Genomic DNA, 15,540 nt, shown 5'->3' with positions numbered 1-15,540 from the left:
TTTTTATTTTATTTTTAAAATGAACATATTTAAAATACTTAAAGGATAAAATAAGTTTCAACAAAATAATCCTTCCAGATTGACTGGCACAAATACACTAGTAAGCCATAAGGGCTAAATCAATGACTGCTGTGTTCATGATTTAGTTCTAACTTCCCGTGCCTGACTGACACCACTACCACATGGGGCTGGTTGGCCAGAGTTTATGGGAGTAGGGTATGCCAATCTTTTATCAGCTTTTGACAACAGTGCACTGTGTTTCTATTTGAAGTGGAATTTGTGAATAGTTGCACAGCTTGAGAGTATTTTTTTAATTCTGTCTGCTTTACAGCCCATCGTGTCAAAGAAGACCAAGAGACCACTGAAGGAAGAAAACATATTTTTTAATGAGTATTAGGAATTGCAATATTATCTTGTTTCTGCAAAAGATAAGATAATTTTCTTGCTTTTTAATACTGCAATATCAACAATAAAGAAATTCAGTGCCCATCAGCATTATAACACTCATAAGGACTGCAAATATCTTGAATTAGAGGGAGAGGTGGAGGCAGGAAAGATCATATTGCAGAAACTAAAAGATGAAAAGCAAAAGCAAAGACAATTCTTTCAAGCAGCAATAATAATGGAAATAATGCCACTGAAGCAACTTACAAAGTAACTTATATACTTGGGAAAAAATGGAAGCAATTCAGTGATGTAGCAATTGTGAAAAAACGCATTGTTAAAGTTGTAGGATGCTTAGACCTAGATAATGTTTCAAAGAACAAACGACTGCCTCTTTCAAAAAGAACCATAACTGAGCAACAGCATGAATTAGCCTTCAACTTAACAGAACAACTGTGTGCAATACTTCAAAAGGAAAATATATATTATTCAATTGCTTTGGATGAATCAACTGATACTACTGACTTGGTGCAGGTTTTATACTCCATTTGGATCATAACAAAAGATTTTCTTTGCTATAAAGCATTACTTGCTTTGGGCACTCTTGTGAACAGAACAAAGGGAATACATATCTTCAACAACTTTCAAGATAAATGTCATGAAGTTGGACTGAATTTGATAAATTTAGTGAGTGTATGTACAGATAGTGCACCTTCCATGACAGGAAAACATGGTTTATTGCACAGATAAAAAAAGTATTAACAGATCCATATGCTCTCATTTCTTTTCATTGCATGTTGCATCAGCAAAATCACAGTGCTGAAGCAAATATTTTAAGTGACACTTTGCAACAAGTTATAAGTATTGTTAATTACATTTGTGCAAATAGAAACACAGTATCTTCAGGTTGGTAACATGCTAAAGTTGAAAGGTGAGATATTCAGTTTGGATTTGCTTTATCATTTTAAGGTATATTGGCTATTACAGGAACAGGTATTAACCAAAATTTTATATCTGTGAGAACAGATAAATTTTGTGAAGAAAAGAATCAGCAATGTGAATTATTGAAAGAAGATTTCTACAGGAATGCAGCATTTCTGTGTTATAACATGTCAAATCAAAACAACTTGAATATTTCATATTTGATATGTGGCAAAAAAAAATCCAAATTTTTCAAAATGCTTCTTCTTCAAAAGGAAGTTTCAGATTAACATTTTTCCCACTGAGCGGAAGTCATTGATGAGCAGGGTGATATATGTGAATCATTTGAAAAATATGCAGCTGTTATAGACCTATTAATTGGAGAATACAATGAAAGCTTCACTGACTTTGAGAATCATGACATCACACTCTAATTAGCATTTCAGCCTCATCTAGTTGATATCACCAAGGCACTTAAAGATGTACAGATGTAATTGATTGAGCTCTCAGTTGAAGACATTTCAAAGTCATTGTTTGACGCTAAGAAAGATCCACTCAAAATATGGAAAAATGCAGCAGAATACCCACGATTTTGGCAACATGCCCAAAAATGTTTTCTTGCTTTTCAACCACTTATTGCTGTGAATCTACATTCTCCTACCTAACCCAAATGAAGATGCCCTTAAGGTCACAAATGACTGATACCCATCTCGAGGATCAACTGAAACTGCAGACCTCCATGCTGCATCCAAATATTCAAATGAATTCCAATGAAAAGCAGACAGAACAAAATCATTAAAAGGTTAGTTAACTTTAAAATTAACAAATAGTTTTCATTTTTTGAAATTATTAATTACATAGTAGTTAGATTTTTACAAAATAATGTACATTTTTAAGTATACCTAATTGAAGTTTCTTGAATATGGCCTTATTTGATTATAGCTAAATTAATTCAGACTTCCAACATGAAAAGGTTCCCACCCCTGGGTTAGATGTTTCATATATTTGTATATTTAACTTTATAGGAAACCACCAAACTCTTTTTCCAAAGCGGTTATGCTATTCACATTCTCACCAGTAATGTATGAGAAATCTAGTTGTGTCACATCCTTACTCACATGTGATATTGTCAATCTTTTTAATTTTAGCCATCTTAATACATTTGTAGTTTTATCTCATTTAGGTTTATTTTTTAATTTTAATTATTATGTGTGCATTATAGTTGTATATATTTATAGTATACATGTGACGTTTTGATACAGGTATATAATGTGAATTAATCAAATTGAGGTAATTGGGGTATCCTTCACCTCAAGCATTTATAATTTATTAGTGTTAGGAACATTCCAACTTCACTCTTAGTTATTTTAAAATATATCATAACTTATTGTTTACTATAGTCACTTTGCTGTCCTATCAAATATTGTTCATTCTATGTAACTATCTGAGTATATTTTTGCACCCAGTAAGCATCCCCACTTTATCCTACCACTCCCTGCTACCCTTCCCAGCTTCTGGTCAACATCATTTTACTCTCCTCCTTCATGAGATCCATTGTTTCACTGTTTAACTCCAAATTGTGAATGAGAACATACAAGATTTGTCTCTCTGTTCTTGGCTTATCTCACTTAACATAGTGTTCTCCAGTTCCATCCATGTTGTTGCAAATGACCTCATCTCTAAACAAAATAGAAAAAGTTAGCAGGTCATGGTGGTGCAAGGCTGTAGTCCCAGCTACTCGGGAGGCTGAGGTAGGAGGATTGCTTGAGCCCGGGAGTTTGAGGTTGCAGTGAGCTATGATGACATCACTGCATGCTAGCCCAGGTGCAAGAGTGAGACCCTGTCCTCCTCCCCTCAAAAAAAATTGGTTCTTTAGATGGGGGAAAGTTTTAATGCTTTTATGTATAAAACCAGATACACCACGCACACACTCACACACACACACACACACACACACATGTGCGCGTGTGCACATATGTATTATATAAACAGATCTACATCATACATTTGTATTAAAATTTCATAGAGGAGGGAGTATTAAAAATGTCTAAGAAGTGGAATTATTAAGAATAAAGTTGAGAAATACTGACCAAAACATGTAGACTTTGTCCAGTTCACTTCTCTCATCTTTACTGCAACCCTCTTTGACAAGGTTACTATTAATTCCTACCTTGAATCTGGTAATAATATTTCTGTTATATTCTCTCTTTATCCAGTCTTGATGCTTTCCAATCTCTTCTGCACATGCAATCAGAGTAAGGTTTCAGCATCTGATCATCTCACCTACAGCTTAAAATCTTTCGGTGACTTCCCATTGCTATGGGGCTATAAACCAAAGTTCTAACGGACTTACATGGCATATTATGGTTTTTGTTCTATTTCTGCAGCCTCATCTCACATTAAAATGACTCTTACTTTCTTCAGTCAGGCCATGCTGTCCTTCCTTTAGCATCTTGCTTGTGCTATGCTCCCTGTACCACAGTAGTGACAGTGCTTATATCTCCTCCCATCCTGCAGATCTCAGCTTCGTGATTCCTTCCTCTAAGAAACATTCCCTGACTTCTCAGCCTATGTCAGATTCTATATTATAACTCCTCTGAAATCATATTCACTTCCTTCAGAGCAATAATATTAGGTTCCAGTCTTCACTAAACTATAAGCTTCATGAGAGCAAAAATGATGTCTTTATTTTCCTTACTTCATATTCCCAGCACTTAGAGCCCAGTGCTAGGCACATAGTAGGCATGTAACAGATACTTTTTGGCATAAACAAGTGATGTCTGTCTAGTGCTGTTGGAATAAAACCAAATGCATTTTCAAGTTCTCCATGATCTTTGCTCCTGTCTACCATTTCGACTTTAATTATGACCTTCTTTGTGCTTATTTCTTGATTTTTTTTGCTTTTTATTTATATGCTTCTTTTTGGCACAGATGTACCATATACCATCTTATCATAGGAATTTTGTTCACGTTCTTTTAATTGCTTCTAACCTTCCTATAAATGTGAGCTGTATGAGTAACTTACAATCTTGGTCCTGTGCTTACATGGCCCCTCTCAGAGAGGCATTTCTTTATCACCTTGTCTTAAGAAGTCTAATCTATCCTCATCATTCTGTAGCTCTATAACCTGTTCATTTTACTCATGTATTTACTTTTTCCAGAAAGTGATATTGTTTAGTAGGGAGCTGACTAGGTGGGTTTAAATACCAAGCAAGAGACCTGGCATAGTGCTCTGTGGAGGACAAAAGAAGTCCAATACCTAAATGACACTTGGAGGCAAAATCACTCACCAAGAAGATCAAGAAAAGTCAATTTAAGAAAAGACAAAGCAAAATAATATAATCTGGTAACATTCTTAAAAAGGAGTCATTTATAGGATTGAAGCTTAATATTATACCATAGAACATAACGAACATACTAAGGTACCACCAACCTTCAGGTGAATTATACTCCCTGGCTAGATATTATTATCTTATCTTTTAGAATTGCTTATATGTTTGTGTTTGTCATGGTTGCCATTTCATTTTTTCATCAGATATCTCTGGAAATGGGGCTTTCTCCATCTGGACACAGTTTATGCAGATATCAAATACTTTTAGAGGTGGACCTTGCATTATTGCCTTGATGCCAAAAATATGCATAAATATACAAGTAATTTTCTAAGTACTTTACTCTAGAGGCAGATTTTAAAAGGGTGTAATATTCTTTTGTAAAAATTTTAAATGTCATAAGAACTCATATAAACATTTGTTCATGAATGGAAGTTCAACAATATTTCTTAATTGAAATTCAACAATAGATTAATGAAATGTGAATTATTTCAATCTCATGGTACCTTTTTTCTTTTTATGTTTATATCCTCCATGAAGTTAGTGAGAATCAATTTCTTCTTTTATTTGACCAATTAGAATTTTGAAAATTGGATCTTGAATAAAATGTTTATCATGATGAAGCTGAAGGCAGATACCATTTTCTGCAATTTAAATGAGCTGATTTGGTTGCTGGTATATTTATTGATTTTTTTCCCTTTCTTTTTACATCAATAATACAATAGCAGTCATAGGTCTGCATTTTAAGAGAAAGAAGTTAATTGTAGAATTCTAGCTGCAAATTTCAGGAGTTCAATATCTTTCCATAGGCTTTAAAACCACTTGATAAGTTAAGGCTTAAATCCTGTCGTTAATGCTAATGTCATGCAGCTTCTCAGAAACAAAATTGCCCAGTTATTTTTGGCTTCGTGAAGGTTTTGTGTGTGCTTATTACTACAAATAACATCACAGACTTAAGAGTTTGAGTTTCATTTTGAACAAGCAATAAGACTTAAACATAAGAAACACAGTATCTTTAGTAAACAAGCTAGAGAAATACAATCAGACCATCACCGTTAAATTAGTTTGAAAACCAGGTTTGCATTTAAATATTTGGGAAATCAAAATCGTGGAAAAAATAACTATGCCAGGGTAAGCTATAGCAGGTCTTTGTTTTTGTTTTTGTTTTTCTCACATAAATTACAAAGTGCTAAGTAGAGTTAAAGGACAAAGACATGTTAAAGTAGTAAAAAAATAGAAAATTCACATGTATTAATATCACAAAAGTAAAGGTGGCCTTAATCTTCAATAATTTACTCTTTAATATGTGTCTTTTTAATTTATTTTATTACCTAGAGCCAGATTTTGTGTGTAATTTGTCTATATGTTTTGCCATTCTCTACATTTCTTCTTAGTAGAGGTAATCAATGTATCTAAAACACTTGCATTCCAAGAATATTAATTTTGAAATAAAAATAAGGTTAGTTAATCCTCCTAGCTTCGCTTAACTTGGAGGCAAAGAAACTTGAAACTTTCCAACTGCGGTAACTTCTAGACCGCTATTCTCCAAAATTTTGTATGGTCTCCAGTAAGAAGGGCCAAGAATTTTCCTTCTATTTTACATATCAGGGTAAATGGCTTAGGCTATAAGCTCTCTGAAAATAGTTGAAGAGTCATTGAACCCACTGGATTTCCTAAGCCTCCTGGCTTGGTGACTTTCTCGGTTATGGTACGTTTTCAATCCTGTGGATTTGTAGTGCTGGCCAGTTAAATCCAGGATCATGTTTTCTCCCTCATTGGTGAAAGATTGGAATGAGGTACATAATTAATGCATTATCAACGCTTTCTCCTAAAACTGGAGGGTGTATGTTGAATAATGCTAAGCCATTGACCTTCCATGAAGAGTAGTGTTTTCTAGAAAGGGAAATTATGGTTAATAAAGCCTCATTGTCCTGAAATTTATGTAAACTCACAAGAATGTTATCTAAGCATAATTCTCATGCTTCATAGAGCCTGTATCAATCCATTGGAGAAAAGGAAGGGCTTTATTATTGATGCATTGCAAAAACAAAATAATATTTATATAATCAGGCATAGCTAATTCTAATAATAAATGTGAATTAAAATATCAACTAAATTTTTCACGAAAGATATGTGTGTGTGTGACACTAAAATTGTGTGAAACAAAAGAAAATCTGTGATATGTGTTCTGCTGCTGTTAACAAACAGAAACATGTCTTAACATTTTAAGGACACTTTAAGTTAAAATGTGACTGAAGTTGTCATCAGTTTTCAACATTCACTGTCTTTTTAAAAAATAATTTTAATTTTTTTCTTCTTTCTCAAATAAATGTCTTCCAAAGCTGTTATAGCAGTTTTGCATAATATATTCAAATAGTTGTAAAGAATTCCACACTATTGATTAACTATATAGAAGCTTTAACTTGTACTTAAAGTAACACATTGAATAAAGCAATAAAAATAGGGTTTTTAGTTTGCTAGTTTTCATTTCATTTCACAGGGTACTTGGAAGGAAACATTGTGTTATAATTATACAAAGTTTCATATTTAGTCTTTAGCATCCATTGATTTTTCTGTATTTTTAAAATTACATATTCTTATAATACTCATATTTTATAATAAGAGAAAGTTCTCTACATTGAACAGCTCCTACAATGTAACACATGTGATTTAGGAAAATCATTTACTCCTTAAGTTGTGAAAGTCATTTGCAGTTTCCAAATATAACACTCTGATAATTAACAGATAATAATATACAAACACACATTGTTTACTTTCCAACCACTTGAATCAGTTTATTTTTTCATTAGTAAAATGCCAATGTGCATCATTTCTGCCAATTCCCCATCTCTGGAAAATATCTGTGTTGGGCCAACTTCACCTCACAAAACTTTAACAAGAAGTTGCAGAACTTGGCTGTCTTGAAATACTTCTTCGCTCTCTGGTGTCTTTTGTGGACTTTCTGCTTTTGATACTTTTCTTGAAGACAGAACACAGCTATAAATAACTAAACTTTTAAAGTGTATTAACAAGGTTTAGTATTGCCCTTGGAATTTTCTGAAAATAGTCATAGCCTACCACCAAGTTATGTATACAAGGACTGAAAAGGAATTTAATATTGTATCTTATTCTTTTTAAATGACAGATATATTGGAGAAGCAAATGATATGAAAATTTCAGCCTGCATTTAGATGCCTGAAATCAGAGTAGCTGCTATCACCATCACACAGCTCATGGGAATGTTTTTATTTGATGACAACAATGTAACAAACTGTAACATCCTTTCTAGCTGAGATCCTTTTGTGGTATGGTTATCAGTTTGACAGTATAAATGAAGTTATCTAATCTTGACACTTTCAATGCCTTTCTTCCTAAAAAAATTAGTTATTATTGCTAATACTGATATGTTAGTATATTTGTTGGTCTTCCATTTCTTCTAAAGATTTGAAGTTGAATTGCCTATTTAAGTTAGGGGGCACTGTTTTATTTAAAATAAGGAGATTTGTTTAGGAGAGGCAATAACCCACCTGCCCTAGCTCCACTCTCATGGAGCTTGGCGCTCAGAAGGAATACAATTTATCTCTTTAAATTCATAAAATATCTTAGTAGAAATAATCATAACTGTTCCTCAAGATCTTTAAGGGCTGCTTAAGTTTTTCTTATTAAAACTAAAAGCCAGCATGTTTTTGAGGGGGCAGGGGGAAGGGAGAGGTAAACTTTGCATAAGCATAAAGTTCTCCTGTTGACTGCCATACTATATGTTTTTTTCCCCTTGGTGCCATGGTGTTTTACCATAAAAATGGGATTAAAACTTTGAAAACAAAATGATCCTTTCAAATTTAATGAAAAACAAAATTTATTGACTTCTATTCATTTAATACATGTTTTTAGAATTAATTTGCCAATATTAATTGTGACGATAGGAATATCAACAAGTAGTAAAATTTTCACAAACCAACTGCAGGGTTTTGCCCAGATTTTACTTCATGAGGCCCCGGACTCAAAACTAGCATGAGTTCAATACAATTTACATGGCAGTTAATGTGTTCAATTGCTGTTTTTCTACAATATTCTGACCCTGAAGCATAAAATTATACTTTCCCTGCCCCTAGAAAAAAGAAAATGTTCTGAACAGGCAGTGGTCCGTGCCCACGCTTTTAGAAACACTGTATTAATAATTCCATAGAAAGGCGTGCTTATGGTCCTGCAATCTTCATTCTCTTCTTTATCTTTTTAGTGACAGAATCCCAAAGTGTTAACCAGAACACATGTCCACTCAGCATAAGACTGTATTTATCAGTGTTTCTTGCGTGTAGTTTTGATTATATGATTAAGTTACGGCTGCTGACTTATAAATAAAAATGATGTGTGCTAAGAGATTTGTGTCATTTTTAGGTTTAAGTTTGCAATCCAGAGACAGGTTATATTAATACATGGGATGAAGGATATACTCCTGTGTTAAATGAACAACACAAAAGGACCTAGCTTCACATTTTCTGAAGCACATACAATGGATGGGTACTGTGACAGGTATCTATTTATCTTATCAAAGCTGCTGAGTTCACTCATTTTGAAATTTATGAACATTCAGAGTCTGTTCCATCAATGACTTTTAATCATGTCTTTGTGTAAATCAAATAAGAGTTATATAAGCCAGAAACCTGGGAGTCATACTGGCTACTCTCTGTCTCTTACCACTCATATCTGAGTGGTCCCTACACCAGGTCTACGTTAGCGTGCATGTCAGATGTGTCTTAAAAAAATTAATCTGATATGACTTGCACAGGAAGTCGAACATTATCTTCTTTCAATTCAACCTCAGACATTGAGGGATTACTCCACAACCTTTGCACTTCTAGAGTATCCTGTATTCCCTCCTGCATCTATTCTTCATGGTATTTAAAATGCTAACTTAATTACATCCCTTTCTTGCTCTCAAGACATAATGCTTAGTCTCAAGAGATCTTTTATCATGCTGGATTTCAATCACCTGTTTGCTCCACTCTTTCCAGGCCAAATGTCTATTCTTTGGCCAACACTTTATACCCTAGAGTCAGCACCCTGGCTTCCAGATCTTAGGTCTCAAAAAACAATTTTGAGTTATTAAATGTACCAATTGCTTGGAAATTATAGATGCTATGCATATACCATTTTCTTGTGTGGAATGTAGCAAATCTTTGTGCTTTTCTTTTTTGCTCCGTTACTTGCAAAGTTCTACTATGTCCCTGCAATGCCAGAGTCTTCTGCTTCAGCCAAGGCTGTGATACAGCTGCCTGCTGCTCTATCATTTTACATAGTTTTGTGGTAAGGCAACTCTGTTGGTTTTTAGTAAACTTCCCTACCATTTATTGGAGTAACCAAAGGTTGAGCTTAGAGGCAAATTCAAGCAATAGACACAGTACTGTATCTAGAATTTCTCTTCCCCTTGAATACTGGAGGTTTTCCTACTAAGATGGATTTAAGTGGGCTCTTAGCAGTTAGAATATGGATTTTCCTAGAGTCCGTTCAGTTCCTCATGTTAACAGGGTTGTGATGGGCTTTCCCTTCAATTCAAGAATGAGGACAGTAATTCAAATTCATCCGAGATTAGATCTAAATCTCTGAGTTTTAGGTACACATAATATGCTAATTTGATAACTGGATTCTCAGACACAGAGGAGTTAGTTTCCAGGCCACAAGGCTAATAAGTGTCCCATCAGCCCAGTTCCTCATCTGTTCTCTCTTGTCCCTCTAACATTTTCTTCCTCAAAATCATCAAATTCCAAATTATTCTACCTGTGAGCCACTGAAGGCAGAAACTCTGGCCTTAATGTGTTAGGAAGGGATGAAGTAGTTTCTTAGCATGGTGCTGGATAGAGAATTATTTTTGTTTTCTTAATTTTTTCCTTTTGCTCTTTAATTTTTTTTCTCCTTTTGCACAAAAGGCCAACAAAGATAAAATCTAAAACTTTACACATATAAAAGCATCAGATGATATAAAAAGTATATCATAATTTAAATGATGAAATATTTCAAGGATTTGCAAATAACAGTATGTTATAGTGCATAGCAATGTATAATGATTAAGAGTATAAACCAGATAGTAACACTGTCTGAGTATGAATTCTGTCTGTATCACTTATTCACTGGTAACCTCTGGAAGTTAAAGAATCTCTCTAAACTCACATTTACTCATCTGTAAAATGGAGATCACTATAGTATCTTTCCTTTTGTGTGATTGTGAGGATTAAATGAATTATAGAACAATTAATCATTCCTAGTTAGTTCAATATATGTGTTAAATAAACAATTGATAGCCAGGTACCTGCCACCTCTCCTAATTTATCGTATTTTCACATATTTGTTTTAGATTTTCTGAATATAAAACATTACAAATATTGTGTTAGTTATTAATTGCTGCATGACAAATTTCTCCCAAAATTAGTGGCTTAAAATCATAAACATACTCTCTCATGGTTTCCGTGGCTCAGGAATTTGAGAGTAGCATAGCTGGGTGCTTCTGGCTTGAGTTCTCTCACGAGGTTACACTAAAAGTTGCCGTCATCTGAGACTTTCACTGGAGTTGGCAAATCAAGTCCCAAGGTTTCTCAGTCACATGAATGTGACAAGAGGCCTCAGTTCCTCACCACATGGACCTCGGCATAGATAGAGCTGCTTGGGTGTCCTCACACGTCAGTTGGTTTCATCCACAAGCAAGTGATCTGAGAGAGACATGACAAGATGAAAACTCAAAAATTTTTATGACTTACCTTTCTTTGTCATATCTGTCATTTCCACCATGTTTTATTCATTAGAAGGAGTCACTAAATACGGTCCACCTTTAAGGGGAGAAAACCTCAGCTCTGTCTCTTAACGAGAGAAATAGCAAGTAATTTGTGAACACATTTTAAACTACTATAGATACAACTGAGCTTCCTACCCCACCTTTAACCTTTCCTTTCCTTTTGCCTCTTCTCTGGCATCACCGCGTCAGCTCCACCTCAGATCATCAGGCGTTAGAGTCTCATAAGGAGCTCACAACCTAGATCCCTCACATGTGCAGTTTACTGTAGAGTTCATGTTCCTGTGAGAATCTAATGCTGCTGCTGATCTGACAGGAGGCAGCGCTTATGTGGGGATGTGAGTGATGGGGAGCAGCAGTAAATACAGGTGAAGCTTCCCACACTTGCCCGCTGCTCACCTCCTTCTGTGCCTCCTGGTTCCTAACAGGCCATGGACTGGTACCAGTCCACAGCTCGGGGGTTGGGGATCACAGTTCTAGGTGGCAGAGCTACAAGATCATTAGAGCACTGGTAGGTGTTATGTATATTTAGTGTTAGAGAGACACACATATATACTTACATGTATATATACACACTCCTTTGTAATACAAACACTTCCCTAACAATTTTGTATGGTCCTTGTAGCAAGTAGCTCAGGAATGCTGGGAGAGTGTGAAATAATTCTGAAGAAAATATTCCTAAAATAGTAACCCCGGGGAACTTTTGGGAAGGGTGAGCCTATTGAGGTTCTTCTCTATAGAGTGTGGATAACAAGATATAATTTTCCTATTGTTTGGAGGATTAGCAATCATGCGTGCAAAATACCAGGCAGAAAGCCCGACAAGTGGGGTGTTGATAATTGCTAAGTGTTAGTGGTGATGCTCTTTTATTTTCAGAATGGAGAGAAATTATGAAGAATATATAATTTTTCAAATGATGCAAATGCTCTCTTATCAAATAAGATATTAGGTTCAATTACTACTTATATCTGGCCCTCTTAGAATGTGTCATTTGACAATTGTCTTTCCCAAATTTTCATATCTTAATGATATAGAAATGGCAGGGTATACGTTGAACAGTTTTGAACACAAAGTGAGATTTTGCCTTGTGCTAGTACTATGTGGGGGCCTGACTCACCTGAGTACAGCTGTGGGCTCAGGTATGCTAAAGGATGGAGTTGAAGGAAAGGAGCAAAGATGCATCAGAGACCAGATATGGTTTGGCTGAGCACCTCCTCAGAGCTCTAGTACAGTTGACCCTCAAAAAGTGTAGGGATTAGGGGCACCAACTGTCCCCCTCCACAGTCAAAAAATCACACATAACTTTTGAATCCCCTCAAACTTAACTAGTAATAGCTTACTGTTGACTGGAAGCCTTACCGATAACACAAACTGTAGATTAACACAACCTTTGCATGTTATATGCATTATATGCTGTATTCTCATATTAATAATAAAGTAAGCTGGACAAAAAAAATGTTATCAAGAAACTCAAAAAGAAAATACATTTACTATTCATTAAGTGGACGTGGATCATCATAAAAGTCTTCATCCTCATCATCTTCACTTCAAGTAGGCTGAGGAGAAGGAAGAGGAGGGGTTCCTCTTGTTGTCTCAGGAGTGTCAAAGCCATGAGGGATTTCTCAGGGAAGAAAATCCATGTATAAGTAGACCTGCATAATTCAAACCTATATTGTTCAAGGGTTAACTGTGCTTGGTCTTAGTGTATGAGTAGGGAGGCTTTATGTGCTATAACTTAAAATATGAAATCAATTTGGAGCCAAAGTTGTACAGTATGTAATTGTTTAGGAAAATTGTGTTTAGAGGTGAGTCATTTGGCTGTTACCTTTAATTAGACATTTTTATCATTTTCCCTCTCTATTTTAGATTGTGCAGTCTTCCTTTGATTGCTTCTTTCTTTATCATCATCCCTACCATTTTAACCGTTTAGCAGTTTTATAAAAAGGTTTTCTTTGAGTGTAATCATTGATTAATCTGGCAATATGCCACTTGAACCTACAAAAAGAATAAGGAAATAAAAATCTCAAATGATTAGGTTTCCTTTCAGCTTTCTGTAGATAAAGGGAAGATATTTAGGCATTCTTTTGAAAATAACAGATATCAAACTCTTATAAAACAACATCTTTGTTAGCTAATTGTAAATGTTTGAGAAACATATGGATTAAGTTTCCATAAAAAACACACACATTTAAAAATTCAAGCAAAATTTGTTTGGCAAATGTCTTTTTGAATTTTGCCAATTTCAAAATACTTGAAAATAATTTCAGTGTTTATTTGAACATTAGAAGTCATAGGATATTCATTTTTTTTACAAATGCAAGAAAAAGAAGTTTTAAAAAAGCTGTAAAGTGATTTCTACAGAAATAATTATCAAGCAAATAATGTCATCTTGATAGCTTCATGGATTATTTCAAATGTAATTACCTGAAGGAAAAGAACAGCATGTTCTGAAATCTAAGGGCAGGCTGGAAAATTTAGGAAAATATTATGAACCAAAGATATGAAACTATGCTGCTCACTCTCAAATACTAATATAAAAAAGGAATAACCCTCCAACTTATTTTAAAATGCATTTTATGTTACCAATAGCATCTGTTGAACTTAAAATAAGAAAATAAAATGTACTGCATATTATCAGTTTCGAATAGTAATTCACCAATTTGGCTTTGCCTCTGGTACAATTAAACAATATTCTATTGGAACTTGATCAGAACTAGTGGTGACTCTACCAGTCAGGGCTCTTTGGTTTAGTGGTAGAAACCTCACTTGACCAGTCTTAGACAAAAACATTACATGAATTAAAAATAAAAGGGATATATTAGATCACACAACTGAGAATTCCAAGTCTTGGGCTGATTTTTGTTACGGCAGGATCTAGGGTCTTACTTTCTCTTATTTTCCTTCTGTTTGTCAGCTCTTTTCTCAGGCATATTTCACAAAATGACCATGAGAAGCTCCTAGCTCCTATGTTCCCATGATAATAACATGCAGGGAAAACCACCTCCTTTTGCACAGTTCTTGCAAAGAGCCTAAGAGGAGCCTGACGGTGCTGTGTGACGTGTTCATCACAGGGACCAGGGGCTATGCCATCCACTTAGGTGCACTGGGGGTGAGGGTCCCTGGTTTCTCCATAGATAGAGCTAATAATTCCAAAATAAACAAGAAAGGATACTGGCCAGACAATTACCTTAGAGATTCACTGGGAAGAGGATTTAATTCTCTTCTAATCCATCTACCTACAGTTTCTACAACATCATTTGCATAATTTACTATTCTGATGTAGTGCATGATATTAGATGCTTTTCTAAAATGTGAAAAAAAATGAAAGATTCCGTTTTCCCTGTTTGGCTAATTGCATTTCCCTTCAAAACATCCTGGTGTATTTAAATTGAAACGAGGTAGGGGAAGTGAAACCATCACGCTTAGAACTTTTTTTAGTTGTTTTTCTTTTTCTTTGATATTGCTTTTATGGTTCTCTTCCCTCCTCTTTCCCCTTCAATCATCAACGGGGCTTGTGCAGGAAGTCTGGTCCTGGGTGATCAATCAAGGGAGGCCCCCTGCCACAGAAGACCTGGGGCTGGGACAGGCCGGCAGAGGTCTCAGAGGACAATGTGGATAGAGTGATAGGCCAGTTCTGCCTGGGCTTAAAGAGAAATCTCTTCTTGAGCTTTTTTGGGGTTTTCTTGTTTGTTTTTTTGTTTCTTTGTTTTCTGTACTACTCTCATCATCAGAGTGGTAAGATTCAAGATCAACAAGATGAAGGAAAGCCCAGGAGAAAGGGGCTTCAGGAAATAATGTGCTCACCCTCTAGAGTATATCAAAGGTTTTGTGGACTCTCGTGCTATTCATAAGATGAAAAAACAGACTTCATAGGGTTTTGGACACAACCCTGGTGTCTTAATCCATTAGGATAGTTATAACAAAATACCATAAATTGGGTGGCTTATAAACAACAGAAAGGTATTTCTCACAGTTTTGGAGGTTGGGAAGACCGGGATCAGGGTGCTGGCAGATTCAGTGTCTGGTGAGAACGCACTTTCTGGCTCAGAAAAGCCTTCTAGCTGAGTTCATGAGCTCCCTCGAGTGTCTTTAATAAGGGACATTCATGTGGGCTCCACCCTTATG

The sequence above is a fragment of the Lemur catta genome, chromosome 1 (genome assembly GCF_020740605.2).
Source record: "Lemur catta isolate mLemCat1 chromosome 1, mLemCat1.pri, whole genome shotgun sequence".
Lineage (NCBI taxonomy): Eukaryota > Metazoa > Chordata > Mammalia > Primates > Lemuridae > Lemur > Lemur catta.
Note: the sequence above shows the minus strand (reverse complement) of the source record.